Here is a 16,387-nt window from a genome sequence, read left to right on the forward strand (position 1 = left end):
TATTATTAAATAAACTAGTCCTCTGAGTAATTCAGAGCACACCACGCGTGTCTCCTCTCTTCTCCTTTCTGGTGAGCACTATCCTGCTGCATGCGTAAGAGGACGAGCTGGCGGGGAGGGGGGGACAAAAAAAAACCAAAACTTTGGTTATTTTCCACTACATTTTCCCCGAAACAAGACACGAGCAAAGCACAAGCTGTCAACTGCCCGTCACAGCAAGGCAGGGGAAGAAAAAAAAACAAACAAAAAAAACAATCCGTCTGGTCTGCAGTGGGATGATGGTAGTGGTGATGTTGGAGGAAGTGTCTCCCTCTCCTGAGAGGGCAGGAGGAGAGAAAAGACCAGACACACCTCTCCTCACCTCTGTGCAACCCTGACGATTATTACGCGCGGGTCTAGTTAACAGCCAATGAAGAAAAACATCCATAGTGCATTAAAAACACACACAATGAGATTTTATTGAAATTCACATCATTGGCATATAAACCCGCTGCCCCAGCCTGATTTTACGCCTTTGCATCAGATAGACGGAGGTTTCTCATGCCACCATCTGCGGGTGGGGGCCACGCTGCGTCCCTGGCTTTCACTCGGGTTGCTCACCCAGCGTGGTCACGCCTCGGGGCCGGCAGACTGAAAGCTGGTCACGCACCAGATCTGGAGGGGAGTAAACACCTGTTGTTTAATAAAAAAACAAAAAAACAACAACAACAACAAAAAAACAAAAAACGCCAAGACACTGTGGAGGAGCACAGCAGCGAGCGTCTTTGGCTAATTGCAGGGTTCAGAGCCCACTATCGAAGGCGTGATAGTGAGGGGGAGTCGAGCTGCTGTGCGCCGGCTGGAAGTGATCAGCTGCTCTCACGAGGATGTGCGGGGCTTCACACGGGGAAGGAGGAGAGGCAGGGAGATGTTCCAGCTGTCAGGTATGAGACATCATGGACGGGGCAGTGATTACGAGGGGCCCCGCGGAGTTTCCATGAAAACAAACAGTTATAATCGCAGTTTTGAGCTTTAACAAACATATTTGACCGCATCTTGTCCTCATGAAACATTCGCAAAGCAGCTGTTTACTGTTCTGTTATCATCTTTGTCTTTCTCGCCCTGCCTTTATTATTATTATTATTATTATTATTATTATTATTATTATTATTATTATTATTATTATTATATTGTATTTATTTATTTATTTATTTATTTATTTAATTTATTTATTTATTGATGCACCACATGGATTTTCTTTTCAGCCGATATTACCGATAATTACCTGCTTGGCATGGCTGATACAGATAAGATGACCCCCCCCCCCAAAAAAAGTTCCGAACCTGTGGTCAGCTGCATTGTGGGTAACCTATGCACAATGTTTTGAAAAGCAGTCAACACCTTTGGACTTATTATGGACCTTTTAATAAAACCAGCAAGATGTTCATTTAGTAAGTTATGGTCCCGTTTAGAGTAAAATAGCCTTAAATGACCCTTAAAGAAGGGTATGCTTTAGGCTACCTTGTGATTAACTAGTCAAAATCCACAGCATGTCCTCGGGTTCTGATCCAGTCAGTGACCTCCCCAGATCCACCATCTTGTCCAAATATGGTCACCCCTGGCTCCAAAACACATGATGGTGATGTCCATTGCATCAAACTCTCCTCACCTCTGTCCAACACTTGAGGCTTCATAACGGTAGTCTGAAAACCAATCAGTGACGTCTTGGTGGGTTTAAACCAAAGTGACGGACCATCCTATCCAGTAGATAACATGTCCCTTTATCCTGGGCACTGTTCTTTACTTTGAGTCAATCACACATACTGCTCATCGCCCCGCTGCTGCAAACACCAAACATGTATTAATCCAGGTCTGAAAATAGCTGAAATGCACTTCTTACCTTTATTTGAGTAATGTTTGGCGAAAACAGAAATTGAGAGTTTACCTTGCCTTTTATTTATTTATTTATCTTTAGAAAAATGAAACTACATGCTTTGTGAGCTGTTTGCATCTTCAGTAAGAGCCAGTGGGCTTGAAGCTAAGAGCCACAGATGGAACAGGCAAGTTGGCAAGTCTCGACAGATGGACTCACCAACAAACATGTAGTTTTAATTTTTAACTGAGACACAAAAACTTTCGCAAAAGATCAAGCCTGTATTAGAAGCCGGAGGGAAAGAGCGTCAAGCTGAAGGAGTAAGTTTAAAGTCAAATTCTCCAGCCGACATCATGCACTCCTTTTAAAAAACACACGGGGTAGTAGAGAGATGGCGGTGGAACAATAAGTCAAGCAGACGATGAACCACAGGAGAGAGTTAAGCACGACGCTGACACTGATGGGTGTTTAGTGATGGCGGTATGACGAAGGCAGTGATCAATGGTGTGTGGCCTCCGACTCATTAGCGCCTCAACACATTATGAGCATTAAAAATAGAACACATAACAGACAGATTTCTGACGTCTCCTCATTAAAAATGCCGAGAAGGGACGTACAAATTTTCCCTGAAACAGTCTCCTCTGGTTGCAAGGCAGAAGAATCACGTTTGACTCGCCTTTAGTCATTTCGGTCTCAGCCGAGTATGACAGAAAAGGTGACTTCGGCCACATCCTCTGAGCAGCGGTAAGCAAGTGCTACCATCGCATTGTTTTCTGCCGGGGTGAGAGTGCACAGCAGCCACAGCTTTCTTGGCTCGGAGGTGAGGCGTGATTTATGGTAATTGGGTGTTAGCGGGGATGATTAGGGTGGAGGGATGATGGTTCTTTACTGGAAAAAAGGCAGAGCGCGAGCCATTAGGGCTTTTTTTTGTTGCAGATGAGGCCGTGAGCACCTTTCTGGAGTCAAACTAGTTATTTTATTAAAGTGAAACGTGACTTAATTTGTTCGGAGGCTTGGGTCAATCAACCACTCCAGTGTTCATCAGAGCGGTCACACCAAAAAGAACCCACTGGCCCTGAGGTTAGTTAGTTCCTCTTTTCCAACATGGCACCCACTATAAAGACCTAGTAAATAATGACTGTATCAATAGTGAATAAGCTTATTATTAATGCTTTATAGAGTAGTTAAAAGCCATCAACAAAATGAGATAATCTCAACTGGAGGTAAAAAAGCGTGTCAGTATTTGCAAGAGTTCTGTTCTCATCCAAACACTACATTAAAGGTTCAGTGCGTAGGATTTAGTGAAACGCCTCTATAGCGAGAGTTTGTTTTGTCTGTTCTGGGCTGCTGTGGAAACATGCCAGTGCAACGTAGCGCACTGTGTGGAAGAGGATCAACACTCTCTGTAGATCCAAAACAAAAACACAATAATTCATATTTATGATTATATTACATCTCAGTAGATCCTCAGTAAGTCCTACACACTGAGCCTCCAAGGCTTTATAACCAAGCAGTCACATAGACAACCGGCTGCACCGTGGACGTGGTTGTTCATACTTGCCGATATACTATGTGTGTTACAAAAGGATACAACTAGATGGCACACTTTAGCCTGTCTCTGAAACTTTCTGCCATTGTTGACCCTGCTGTTGCTGATGTGCTGGCGGACCCTTGACGCTGTCATACCCGCGGACGTTACATTAAATCTGGACTCTGGATCTCTTTCCTATAAGGGCTGTTCAATGGTGCTCTGAAGCCAAAAAAACATACAGGATATGAAAATACCCACATCTTCGGTGTGGAGTGGACCATAGAGCATGTGCACTTGAGACTTCCACCACGTGAGCCTTCTAATTGAATGTGGATGAGATAACTTAATTGTGCAGCTCTTCTAGACTTCCAAGATTCTATTGGACTGAATGGCTCAAATTTTGTTTTCCAACTGAAATTAAATTCAAATACAGATCCGCCAAAATAAATGAATTCAAAAAGAACATCTTTGCCATATAAGTAAGAGGACATTTTATTGGATTTTTGAATATTTCATCAGGACCCTAAAAAAGTCCTATAAGACTTTCAGACTGGGTTGCGGGCTGACTTTATTAAAACAGAGGACTACATAGTGAAAAACACAAAACACTTAGCCGTGATAACACAACGTTACATAAGGCAAATGTTGTTTGGGGACTGACTTTTAATGAGACATGGTGGACGCGTCAGTGTTTGAAAATCTTCTCCCAGCTGTAAAAGACGTCTAGCTTGCACAAATGTTGCCGAGGTACGCAGGGTTAACAATGTTACCTGTCACGACAGCAGGTTGACAGCTCCTGCTCTGGTAATGAGCCTCAGTGCCACAGGACTGAGGTGAGAACAAAGATTTCAGTTCAGAAATAGAAAGTGTGAAGAGATACCTGGCAGGCTTGTATCCGAAACCTGGTCATTATCAAGCTCTCCGCTTAATAGTCCTGTAACTAAAATAGCTACTCACCTTGAGGGGGAAGAAGTCACGCTAAAAAAAAAAAAAAATGTGAACATTTGTCGCACATGTGAATTCACAGCACACATGTGTTTACTTGTTTGGTCATTGTATGTGACCGTTCGAACAGTTTCCATTTCCTCCTGCCAACATCTTTCCACCGAGCTCCCACGCTTTGAATTCATCCCACATTTTCTGGGAACTATTTTCAGGCTACAGCGCAGCTTACCCCGTTTCTGTCCACACGTGTAGCATACAGCAGCTACAACTTTCACTGCACTTTCACCCTTTTTATTTTTCACCTCTGCCCCTCACACATGTTGAGTCCGCCTCTGTTGCTTTGTGTGATGAATCTTTATTTTTTCAACCCAGTCCAATGTGGATTTGCCGGAGTGAGAAGCTGACACATCACTAAGGCATTGTGCAGCTCATTGTGATGTGGTCTGCTAAAAATAGCAAATTATGAGACATTAGTAGTACAATTGTAGCTTCCTGACATGTGCTAACTCAACAAGAACAACAGGACCAAAATATACTGTGTGAAACACGTGGTTTCTACAGCTTTCTGAGAGTAAAACTCAGGCAGTTTTTCAAGAACTTTCAAGATACCTAAACCAGATATCACCACTATTGAAGCCTTTATCATCACATCTAAATTGTTACTTTAAAGGTGCTATTTGTAAGAAAAGTTATCAAAAAAAAAAGAAAGTCATACTTCCAACTTCACCAGAAGTATGTCACGACAACTTTTTGACAAGTTGGGAATGAGACTGAAGAGACTAAAGACTATTTTTGGACGAAAGCATTAAAAAACACTCCAGACAAAAGGTATCCAGTGAAGGATAAAGAGACAACGACTTTTTCAAAATGTTCAACACATTTTAAGAAATATTCCTGGGTGATACAGTCTCTCATGCAGTCTGGATCCTGTCTATCAGTCATGGATGAAATTCAAAATGATAGATTTGCTTTCGGTTGTTTTCCATTTCATGTCTGGGAGATGAGCATAAACGTGGAAAGAAGAAGGAGAGTTTAATCATAAACTGAATTGCATGAAGTGTAATAGTAGGTTCTGGCCGCTACAGAGCAGGGAGTAACATACAGGAGAAGACACGTTATTTACACAGACAGAGAGACGTCACGTAAGGAATCTGTGTGTCTGTCTGAGTGAAACGTGTCAACACATTTTCATCAGTGTACAGATCAGACTTGTTGACAGCCGTGGGAGGGGCTTTAGATGTGCGAGTATAAAAGAGCAGAACACACAGGAACAGGCAGTACGATCATGACGTCAGCACTGCTAAAGATCTCACTCCAACTGTTTTGTTCCATTAGATGTAACTTTAAGTCTATATTTCACACGATGTAGAAGAATAAATTCAAACTTACAATATTTATGAGGTAATAATACAAACTCAGAAGTATTAATTTTTTCCATAACAGACACACAAGCTGCTCTCAGAGGAAAATAAGGCCCCCGGAACAGTCTGAAAAGTAAAACAGTATGAAATTGTTAAGCCCAGTTGTTTATTCTGTGATCAAAACGAAGATGTTTGTTTATTTGGTTTGTTTAAGCATTGAAAATCATTCAATGACGATCTTTGTCTTCTGATTAAAATGTTTTCCCCAAAACTTTGAACACTTTAAATGCTAAATTAGAATCTTGGCACCAAAGGATTGTGGGTAGTGTAGTTTGCTGTATGGTTCTCCAGAAGCACGAAGGCTTTCATGTGTTTTGTATTTGAGGAGCGCAATTTAGTTTGAGGCTTACGGAACATGCAATTGTTTCCCACCCGTCATTATCAGATTAGTCTCTGTGGCAACAAGACATCCATGAGGAGAAATGCTTCCGCATGTTGCCCGGAATACAAACTACAAAGTGGGCGCACCCAGTTTTGCTGTGGCAACTTGCTTTTTTCAACTCATCAGACATGTAATCAGAGCCTTCTAGCATGGCAGAAATGTTTAGAAACTCTAATATATATTTATACATATATTCTGCAGTTTATTTTACAACATACAAATATCAGTAGGCCCTTTTTACACCAGCACACACACATTCACACACTGAGGACACAACACTATGATTAACATCTAATGGGCAAACATTGCATCCATGTGTTTTCTGTGAAGCTGGAACCTAAAAACCTGTCAGTTTTATGTTTGTTTCAGAGTGCAAAACTTTCCACATCTGCTGCACACTGTCACAACACAAGGAGGGACCGGATTGATTATCAAAGCTTCTGAATGACCCAACATCCAGCTCACTTACATTTGGATTTATCCTACTTTTCACGATATCAGATCATAGCTAATTGACGATAATGATGTTACTGCTATATCTTTAAAGGTGCAGTATGTAAGATTTTTTGTCGGAAAATGATCAGCAGACAGTAAGGAAATAACAGTTTTGACATTATGCAGAGATATTTACTGAAGTTAGAATGCTAACCAGCTAGCCCCGGACCATCATGGTCCAAAGCTCCCATGGTGTAAACACCAAACACTCCCTCGCTGCTGCAAACTCCCAGTCGGGGACACCTGCTCCATGGCAGTGGCAGCTACAGTTGGCGGTTTTGGTAATTTGGTTAGAAGTTATGTGTAATCTGTCATGTACATCTCTCTACTTTATGTGTCACACATTTGAGCAGAATTGTGCAAAATAAACAAAGGATGTATCTGCTTCCCTTCACACAGTCTGCAAATCTCACAGGTGTATTGACAAGGAGGAGGATGAGAAATTGTAACTTAGAATTCATTTCACCAAACATGGGTGGTGGTGGTTTTAGAAATTAAATCTCAAGATGACGTACATTAGATTTTGAGCCTTTCAAAGTACATAATAGATGTTCTTAGCCTGCATTCATCGCCTCCATAGAGAGGCAGCAGCTCACATGCAGCTTCAAGCTGAGGATAACTGACCACAGAGCCGCGTCTCCCCGTCTGCTCTTTGTCTGGCTCTTACAGATGCTGCCGTGTTTGTTTATTACGAGCTTTCTCTCTCGCTCTCTCTCATTGCAGCTCTCAGAAGAATACCAGTTGATAACATTTTTGTCTTCCCTGCCACAGCCTTCCGTAATACCTGTGTAAATTCACAACCCACTCTTCAGAGACAGATTGAAGCGAAGATACCGTCCTGCTTGGACTGTGCTCAAGTCTGATTGTGCACATCATATGGCTGTACATAAACTATTGATAGTCTGGCGAAAAATATAGAAATGCGTCCGCACAGAAACAATCTGTTCCCGCCATCTGCCGTCTGACGAACAAATTAACAGGAGTGGGAACATGGTGGCAAATAACAGAATATTTCTGAAAGCCAGGGCAACTTTCCGTGATTCCAGTAGAAATGAACTTTGAGCACATTTGAAAGTTTGCAACAACAGCTGCATTTGATTAATGCCTTCGAACGCATGTATTGTTTCTTCATATTATAACCTACAACAGCACCAACTTATCATGGTGTCAAGTGTCGTGCTCTCATTAATCAGCTTGTTTATCTCCAAAAGTATCCCCCCAAAATAACTGCTGTGCTGGGTCAGTGTGCCACCGGCCAGACCTCGGGATTCGACGTGACACAGAAAAAAAGCCGGAGGCAAACACAGGGGGACGGTCAGACGACAAAGCCGGGCCTATTGATGTGGCAAGATGAAGGGGCCGTGGGGACCAGACTATATTTAGCTTCATTGAGATGGTAATGGTTGGAACATGAGAGGACGACTGTGTACGTGTGTCTGGGTGCGTGCTGATGGCGAGCCGTATGAGGAAGCAGCATTTGAATGTCTGGGAAAGAGTTTTTGATCACAGAGGCAGGAATAATTACACGTGGCAGAATCAATAGTCATCCCTCTGTAATAACGCATCATGGAAATAGCACTGTTGCTGTCTTTTCTTGATCAGTGCCCGAAGGAAACATGATGAAACATATTTACCCCGCGGCACAATTTCTCTGCCCGTCTCTCACTCTGTCTCTCCGTCTCGCCCTCTTCTATCTCTCCAGCTGTCTCACCCTCCCTCTCTCTCTTTCTACCCAACCCAGATTTCCTCTGTTGTCTCCCTCCTACTTGTTTCCTAGCAACTGAACTGACATGCCCCCTATTCTCAGCCCTGTGAATCTGTGGCCGTAACCCTCGATTTTCAGACCGAATAACCTATAAATCATTGTTCCCCGCGGGGACCCTGAGTTATGGTCGTCGTCACCAGACAAACGATCCCGTCCACAAGCATGTTGTTAACCTGGTTTTCTGACATATTGCAAGTTTAGAGTGGTCGAAGCAACAGTTGGGCTCTGGAAACATAAGCGCTGACAGCTCTATAGCTGTCTGAGAGGCTCGATTAAGTTAAGTGACTTAGTTTAGAAAAGATAAAGAGGGGTGTTTTAGGGATTTGGGGCATCAGTTGCAGACGGCTGTGTGTTTCTTCTTCATGTGCTTAATCTGCGATGTATTGACTTGCCAGAGGATTAGCTTGACCAAATGATTTTGAGAAATTCATTCATACGGGGTTTATGAGGATTTTGAGGCCCAAGGAAGTTGAGCAGCAGATAAAAAAACACTGCAATGCAGTCTTCGGCACCAAGCTGTCCATGTTAACATGAGCATAGCGGTGCCCTAATAATAACTGTGTGAGGGGGGACATCTGAAACAGCATTTACTCTTCATAAAAGCACAGTCTGTGGTTGTTTTTACACAATTGTATACAGCGGCGGTCTCAAGATGTTTGAGGGGCAGGGGCACAAAAATATAAAGAGGGCACCAGCTGTATGCAGCGGGGCACCGGCTCACAGAGAGTCGTGACATACTTCTGGTGAAAAGAGGACATTTCACCATGATTTGTCCAATGGAGGGGGAAGAGGACACATTAACAGCATTTTCTTTTTTTGTCCACCAGTGATAATATACAATTATAACTACAGAGTTTGACTTTGAGATGAGAAATAAACATTTTGTGTTTCCCAACTGATCATGTTTGAAAATGTGCTCCCGTGTCTACAAATATTATTGATGGAAAATAAATGACTTAAAGCTTGTGCAAACATAAATAATTGAGTTTAGTTGGTGTTTAATGTCCTTCTAGTAAAAAAAAATAAAAAAGTACCACCGGGGTAAAACTTGTATCCATTTTTTGATTGTATCTTTTATGACCTTTTTCTTGGGGTGAAATAATGCATCATACCAGGGATACAGAAATCCCAGGGAGCATTGAGTCTGTTACATGTAGACAACATTGATATTCAATAAAAAGGTGAATGTCAGAGTCACGATTCAGTCTGGAATACATTAGCATTTCTACTGACATTGCTCTCACATTATTTATTCTAAAATCGGTCTGAGGCCTCAGAACATTTCCTTTTAATGAAGTCAAGAGTTGAGGTTAATTGAATTACTGTGCAATTATCTCCATCTAGTGACATACAGCAGTACTACATTATTTACTGGGACAGAAAACTCTTATTTCAGTGTTTTGTCATTTGAGTAAAGGTACCTTCGGGATTTTTGTCTCAGATTTGTCAAATACTTCACTTTAAATCTGTAAAGCTACTTTTTAAAAACTCTGATCACCTCAGAATTACCAAATAAGTAGATTATTACATTTAAGTTGTACAATCAAAAGGTTTGAACAGCTTAGAATCATTAGTCTGCTTTACTTGGTCATTTTTAGGTAATTGGTTTCCTCAATTTCTTCAAAGTAAAATTCACTTTATCAGATTATACAGTGTTCAAGTGTGTTTGTGCATAGATCATCACTGATCATCACTGTGCGTGTCAATCTTTAAGTACAGTCCCTGTAAAAGCAGACAGACAGATATCACTGAGAAAAATAAAAGGCACAGATAAGAGAGGACTTTGTGGCTGGTACATACATTAATAAGGTTATGCAAGCAGCTTTTTCATGGTTATGAAACCGGTGAAAGCAATTTCCTTTTATAGAGCCACCTTGGACAAGACAAGCATTCTTGCTAAAGGCACAATATTGAAAAAACTTTTGAAAAGAGCTGAGAAGTAGCTTGTAAATTGTTTTCTTGCTCAGTGAAAAGAACCCATTTAGTACATTTAGGGAATGTTTCTATTCCTCTGTATTAATGGGCAGGGTTTCAGAGACCAAAGATTTTAAAAAAAAACACAGTGCAAAACAAAAAGAAAAAAAACCAACATTAAATCTTGATGATGGAAATCCATCATAACATACAGTGAAATGGAAGCAGTAGGGCTAATCGAAAAAAAAAGCCATGAATAAGGATTTTTCTCACCGACTGCTTGGCGCTGCAGCCATTCCGTTTTTGAAATTACACCATCCATTAGTCCAGATATCTATCTGGCTCAGAATTAGAGTGAATGAAAAGAGAGTTCATAATCAAACTGGCAGTGCCGACAGATCAATATTGTCAACAGATGGCTGTAAATTTACCCCAGAGGTGTGCAAGGACCTGCAGATGGTGGAGAACCAGGAAAAGGAGAGAAGAGAAGAAAAGAAAAGAAAAGAAAAGAAAAGAAAAGAAAAGAAAAGAAAAGAAAAGAAAAGAGGAGAAGAGAGGAGAGTCAAAGTCAGAGAGACCTGAATGTCCCCAAAATCCCCATCCATACTCCAGAACTCCAATCCAACCAAATACCTGAGTGAAAATCAGTAACTCAGCGGTTATATTTGCATAGAGCCGTTGAAAATAAGCCAAGAACTCCAAACAAAAATTGAATTAAATTCCAAGGACCCAATCCAAGGTTATTACTAAGACTGTTCCAGCAGCTGCAGGTCGGTTCTGCTTGATTTTTCACTCCACACGACAGCGTTTCCCCACATCATCATCTAATGGCTTCTTAAGTGGCAGCTTCTCTGATCGGGAAAACACACTGTGCAGACAAGCCCGACTGAGGCTGCAGTGAATCACTAAGACTGTGGATTATGAATGCCCTCTGGCGGGCTAAACAATGTTAATTTAACACACACAGGATCAAATCAAAGTTTGGCTGCAGATGAATTAGATGGAAGAGTGATTCCTCAGTTCTCTGTGTGTCTGCAGCCTGAGGCACCTCTTCTTGCTCTATCAGTGATTCAGCCTACAAAGAGCTTTAAAACTTTAAATATGTGACGTGTCATTTCCTTGTTCACATTGTTGCTCTGCATGAATAATTCTCAATTAAATCATTTTTTTGAATTCCTCTCCTGGAAATATCCCCTTTTCACCATCTCAATTTCAAATGACATGGTCACATAAACAAACGATTCCTTCACAGGCTAAACGCAAATCCGTCTCATGAATGCATGCATGAGCCCGTCTGTGCAGCAGGAAGTTCTCCGCAGCTCCACTAGGGGTCACAGACATGCTGCTGAAGCCGCAGTTTGCAGCTGCTGTGTTGGATATTGATGACGGCTCAGTTTGCTTACCCAGCATCCTTCTCCCCATTTGTCAGACCTACTCTCCCTCCTGGAGCAAAATAAGTCACGCAGCTGCAACATTTGGGCTCCCTCTGGATTTCGGGGAGAAATGGATGTGATGGATACCTCACACTCACACTCACACACACACGCATACTCCGGACGTGTCTCTGGCTTGTCTCTCTGCATACTGCTCTCAAACAGCGCCTAATGTGTCAATCCTGATGCCGACCACATGCGACACAACCCATCACTGAAGTGTAATCCTAAAACAGGGGCCAAAGAAGGCAATTTAGCCAGAGCTTAGTCTCCCCGCTGCACCCATTTGGCTTGAAAGCATCAGCAGCTGAAAGAAATCCTGTTGCACTACAAAGGTATTATTTGCTCCAATAAGCTAACGGCATTGAACTCTCAAAGCACAGCTCAATCATCTTTGATATTTAAATCCGAAGCTGTGAATAAACAGACGGGAGTGAATTCAAGGTCTATGACAGGGCGCACATTGATCTTCCTCAGGGTGTCAGGACTTTAATGTCCAAACAAGCATGTGACAGCTGGTTCAGTTTCAGCAAGTCTGCACACAACACATAAACACACCACCTCCCATCCACACACTATTAAAGCTTGGCACAAAACAGCTCACAGGCCAAAAGAAAGAAGGTTTTTTTACATGCAAAATTAATCCTTCCATCAAGTTTTTTGGGAACTATATTTAAGAATTTGTTGGGGTTTGTTTGAACAGAAAGAAATATATCTGGAGAGATGATTGGACTGGATTTCTTTTGTAAGGGTCCAGACAGACATCAAAGAGCTAGTGGAGACAAAGGCTGAAGCCTCACATCACATCTGAAGTCTGTCGGCCAAGAAGTTGCATTTGAACACATCGCAAAGACAAGCTGAAGGCCAACTAGCTCGTATCTTTTGCTTTTGTTACACCAGGCTGCAGTAGTCTGTATTCCTAAATCAAAGGGGGAAAAGGACGACTCGGGACTGCAGATATACAAACGATTTTTATGATAAAGCAGTGACTGCCTCACATTTTCACACTACTCTCGCTAGTGTAGCCAATTCTATTAAGTATTAGGTCTAATATAGAGTTGCATATGGTGGTGGCAAAGAGGTGGAGGCGAAAAGTACGACTAAACCACACTAAATGAACAGCCAGAGTGTCAGAGTGATTTCTCTCAGCGATCGGTTCCACCATCACTTCTACTTGCTCAGTCGGCTAAAGAGTCCAACCAACTAAGCAGGACACATCGCAGAAACTACAGCGCGGGCCGGCAGGTGAGTCAGGGCCCTAACGTGGCATAGGGCTTGGTGATGTGGCCTATAAATAATTGCATCATTTTTAGGTTATTACACGAGTATACATGAAAAAGATAGCTTCTCCTCTAAAGCAGTTCAGATATGCTTGATTTAACTGACATGATTTAATTATTTTCTATATATTTTTCTCCAGATCTCACTCAGATTTAAAATCCACTGTAACCAAATATTTTGAATATTTTTTTCAGGATTTGCCTAAGGAATGACAAAGAGCTGAAGGTATCGACCTGGCCTGGGCAGTATTAAAACAAAAAGTCTGGTGAGATTCAGAAAATGACATTTCTTTACTGTAATGCAGCCTGTAAAACCAGGAAAAGAAAGCATGCATTTCATATCATATGTAACGCTATCCAAAATCTGAGATGATACATAGCCTCTCTAAAGCCTCTACAAATTCTTCCACCTGTAACATTTGGAATGTGAATCACTTCCTTACTCGTGTTAGCTCATAGCATGTTCCTAGTGTTAAAAGAGGTGGAGGGTTAAAGGTGTCGCTTCTCTTTTCAAACATCATTACATGAAAACCTTTCATTTGTCCGTGTGCATGCATACACACTGGTGGAACCAGTTGACAGGTCACACTGCTTCGTCTTCTTAATGGTTTGAAGTCACAGTGCAGTGGGGGAGGTCAACACGAAGTGCTGTTTTTTTCTAGCGGCTGCTAAGAAAAAAAAAAAGTATTTCTAGCAAAGAAATGGGACAGAGAGCAAGTAAATCAAGTTAAAGTAATTATCCAAAATGAATTCATTTTCTATTTCGACAGAGGCTCATAGAAGATGCTTCGGGCTCCATAAATGACGGATTTCTTAATCAAATGTTCAGATCATTCTGAGTACCGTGGATTGAGCTCTCCTCCGGCAGCTTTCTATTTTATTTTCCAGAGTTATAGTTAAGACAGCTACACTTCTTAGAGTGCACTCACTTACTTAAATATAGATGTGAAATGACATAAAGTCCCATCCCACACAGAGCTAGAAACATTATTTTCAGTTATTGCTTGTAGAAAGCGAGTTATCAGCACATCTATGGTCTTTAATTTTTAAAGAGATAATAAATGTTGATCTATGCAAGTGCCTGCGAACCATATGCAGCTGGCCCTTCGACAGCCGCACAATGAGCGTGTGTGTGTTGTGCATGCCCATGTGAATGTGAGTGTGTTACAGTAAATGAGAGAGCACGCTGCTGTCACGTGGTGTGAGGCTACATTTCATACAGAGCTCCCCAGGAGACGTAGCTGGTGTCAGTAAAGCAGGGCACCAGCCCAGAGATGCATGGTAGTAACATTTAAGGATGTAATACTGAAAGAATGAGGGGCAGGTAATGGGGCCATGCAGATGATCCACTGTGCTGAGTCAAAATATAGGCCATGTGAGGGTGCTTTGAACCAACACCACTTCAGGAGAAATCACAAAACGGAGATAACAATCTGTTTACCGCTGTGTTTTTTTTAAAAAACAGGTTTTCAGCAAAATGCCTCTTAAGGTCTGTGTTTGCTTTAAGTTTTACAACATAAAATATTGATTGTGATAAAGATCCACAGATTGTACATGAGGTCAGAAAGAGGGGGCGAACCACATGAATTAAATCTGAGACTAAGTACTAAAATAATAAACATCACAAAAGCGTTTTTTTTTTTTTAAACACCAATTTTTTGAGCGAACAATGACTGAAATAAATTGAGCAATAAAATACTGATTTTATGAATCCAGGGGCTTTATACAACCCTCAAATAAGATCGTGACATGAGGTCATTCAAACACAAAGAAAGAACTCAGTCGTAAAAGTTTATACCACTTCCCTCTTTATCTGTCTCTCTCCTCTTTGCTGCGCTGCTTAACTCTTCAGATCACTCCACGTCTTCATTTTACACCCTGGGGCAACATTTAGTCTCAGACACCATCAACCACTGACAGTTCTCACATCTTAGTAACTCATGATCTCTCTCCATCTCTGTGACGGTCATCAGCAGTGTCAGATGGCAACATTTTGCCATCCAAACACGGAACACAGACTGACAGACAGACAGACAGCAAAGAAATGAACTAGATATGAAGGCTGAGTGCGAGAATGAATGCAGCAGTATATCATTTAGGATTTTAAGTGCTAAATTCTCCGCCCAAAAAACGCGGCACACACAAATACATCCTCCATAAAACGAATACACCAGCTTGGATTAAATGAAAACATTATTACAGAGGGAGCCGGCGAACAAACAGTTTCTACAGTTTTCCCTCGACACACATTCTCTCCCAATAACGCCGCCCTCTCCATTCTGCATAGTGCCTGACAGACACATGGTTTTATGGCGAGGAAAATGGCTTTTCAGCGTGTCATCATTAATAATTCAGTTATGACAAACAGCTCTGACATTTACCCTGCGCTGGGTGTCTGTCTGACACTGACAGGGAGACAATAATGAAGGAGAAGGAGGCCGATACAGGGAGAGACAGATTCTCCCTCCGTTGTGTACTGATGAAATTAGAAAGGGTCAGGCCTAATAAAGTGTCAAACCTTCAGTAGTAAAACACTGATGGAAGAAGCAGCGCTGCCTGTGATGACCTTTTCAGAGATTGTCCACTGACATCAAATTGAGTTTAAGTGAGTAACAGTAGCACAAACAGCAATGCAGAATAACCAAAAAGTGCAGTCGAGCCCCTTGAGCAAATTTGCTGAAATTGGTATGAATGAGCAAGTAGTGGTGACATTTAGATTGCGTGCCTCGCTGTCCAATTATGCCTCTGCTTGAAACATCTGTCACACACTCCCTCAGCTTTTGAGAGACAAACGAGAACAAAAAGGACTGAGTGACAGACTTTTTAAGTCCCTGTTTTCCCTCCTGAATATCTGTCTGGCACACAGCTCAACAAGTTGAGAATAACCTCGATGCGTGAGGCCCTCCGAGGGCAGCAGGGTGCAGACGCTCTTCAGAACAAATGCTCTGTGGGCTGACAAACACCGAGGGAAACGGAAAGATTGAAACTAGAGGCGGTGTCACTGTTTTCCGACTAAGAGTGCTGCTTCTCTTTTCTGTAAAGCAAACACTTGAGTACGATCAAAGATAGGCAGACATGAAACTAACATATTACAGTGGTCAGACTGCATTTGAGGCATCTCTCCGGTCTGTATCGGGTAAAAAGAACTTCCTTTAAAAATGAAAACTGTGTGTTCTGATGAATATCTCCATGGCTTGAATGCATATTTGATCATTTCCAAACATAATAGAAACATGGAATATTAATGCATATGTATTATTGATACTGGGCAGACATTTAGCCAAATTTATGATGCCGAATGCAAGTATATCACAAGGTTTTTAACAAAATTATCTTCAGCAGAAAGCTAGCAGCCCTGAGGACAAACTT

The 16,387-nt window shown here is 41.7% G+C and overlaps 1 protein-coding gene across 6 annotated transcripts in view; it reads right to left on the reverse strand.

The window, feature by feature from the left end:
• Positions 1–16,387, reverse strand: part of LOC119028470 (voltage-dependent R-type calcium channel subunit alpha-1E) — a 105,515-nt gene that overhangs the window by 70,153 nt on the left and 18,975 nt on the right. The window lies entirely within an intron of this gene.

Source organism: Acanthopagrus latus, chromosome 11 (genome assembly GCF_904848185.1).
Source record: "Acanthopagrus latus isolate v.2019 chromosome 11, fAcaLat1.1, whole genome shotgun sequence".
NCBI classification, from domain to species: domain Eukaryota; kingdom Metazoa; phylum Chordata; class Actinopteri; order Spariformes; family Sparidae; genus Acanthopagrus; species Acanthopagrus latus.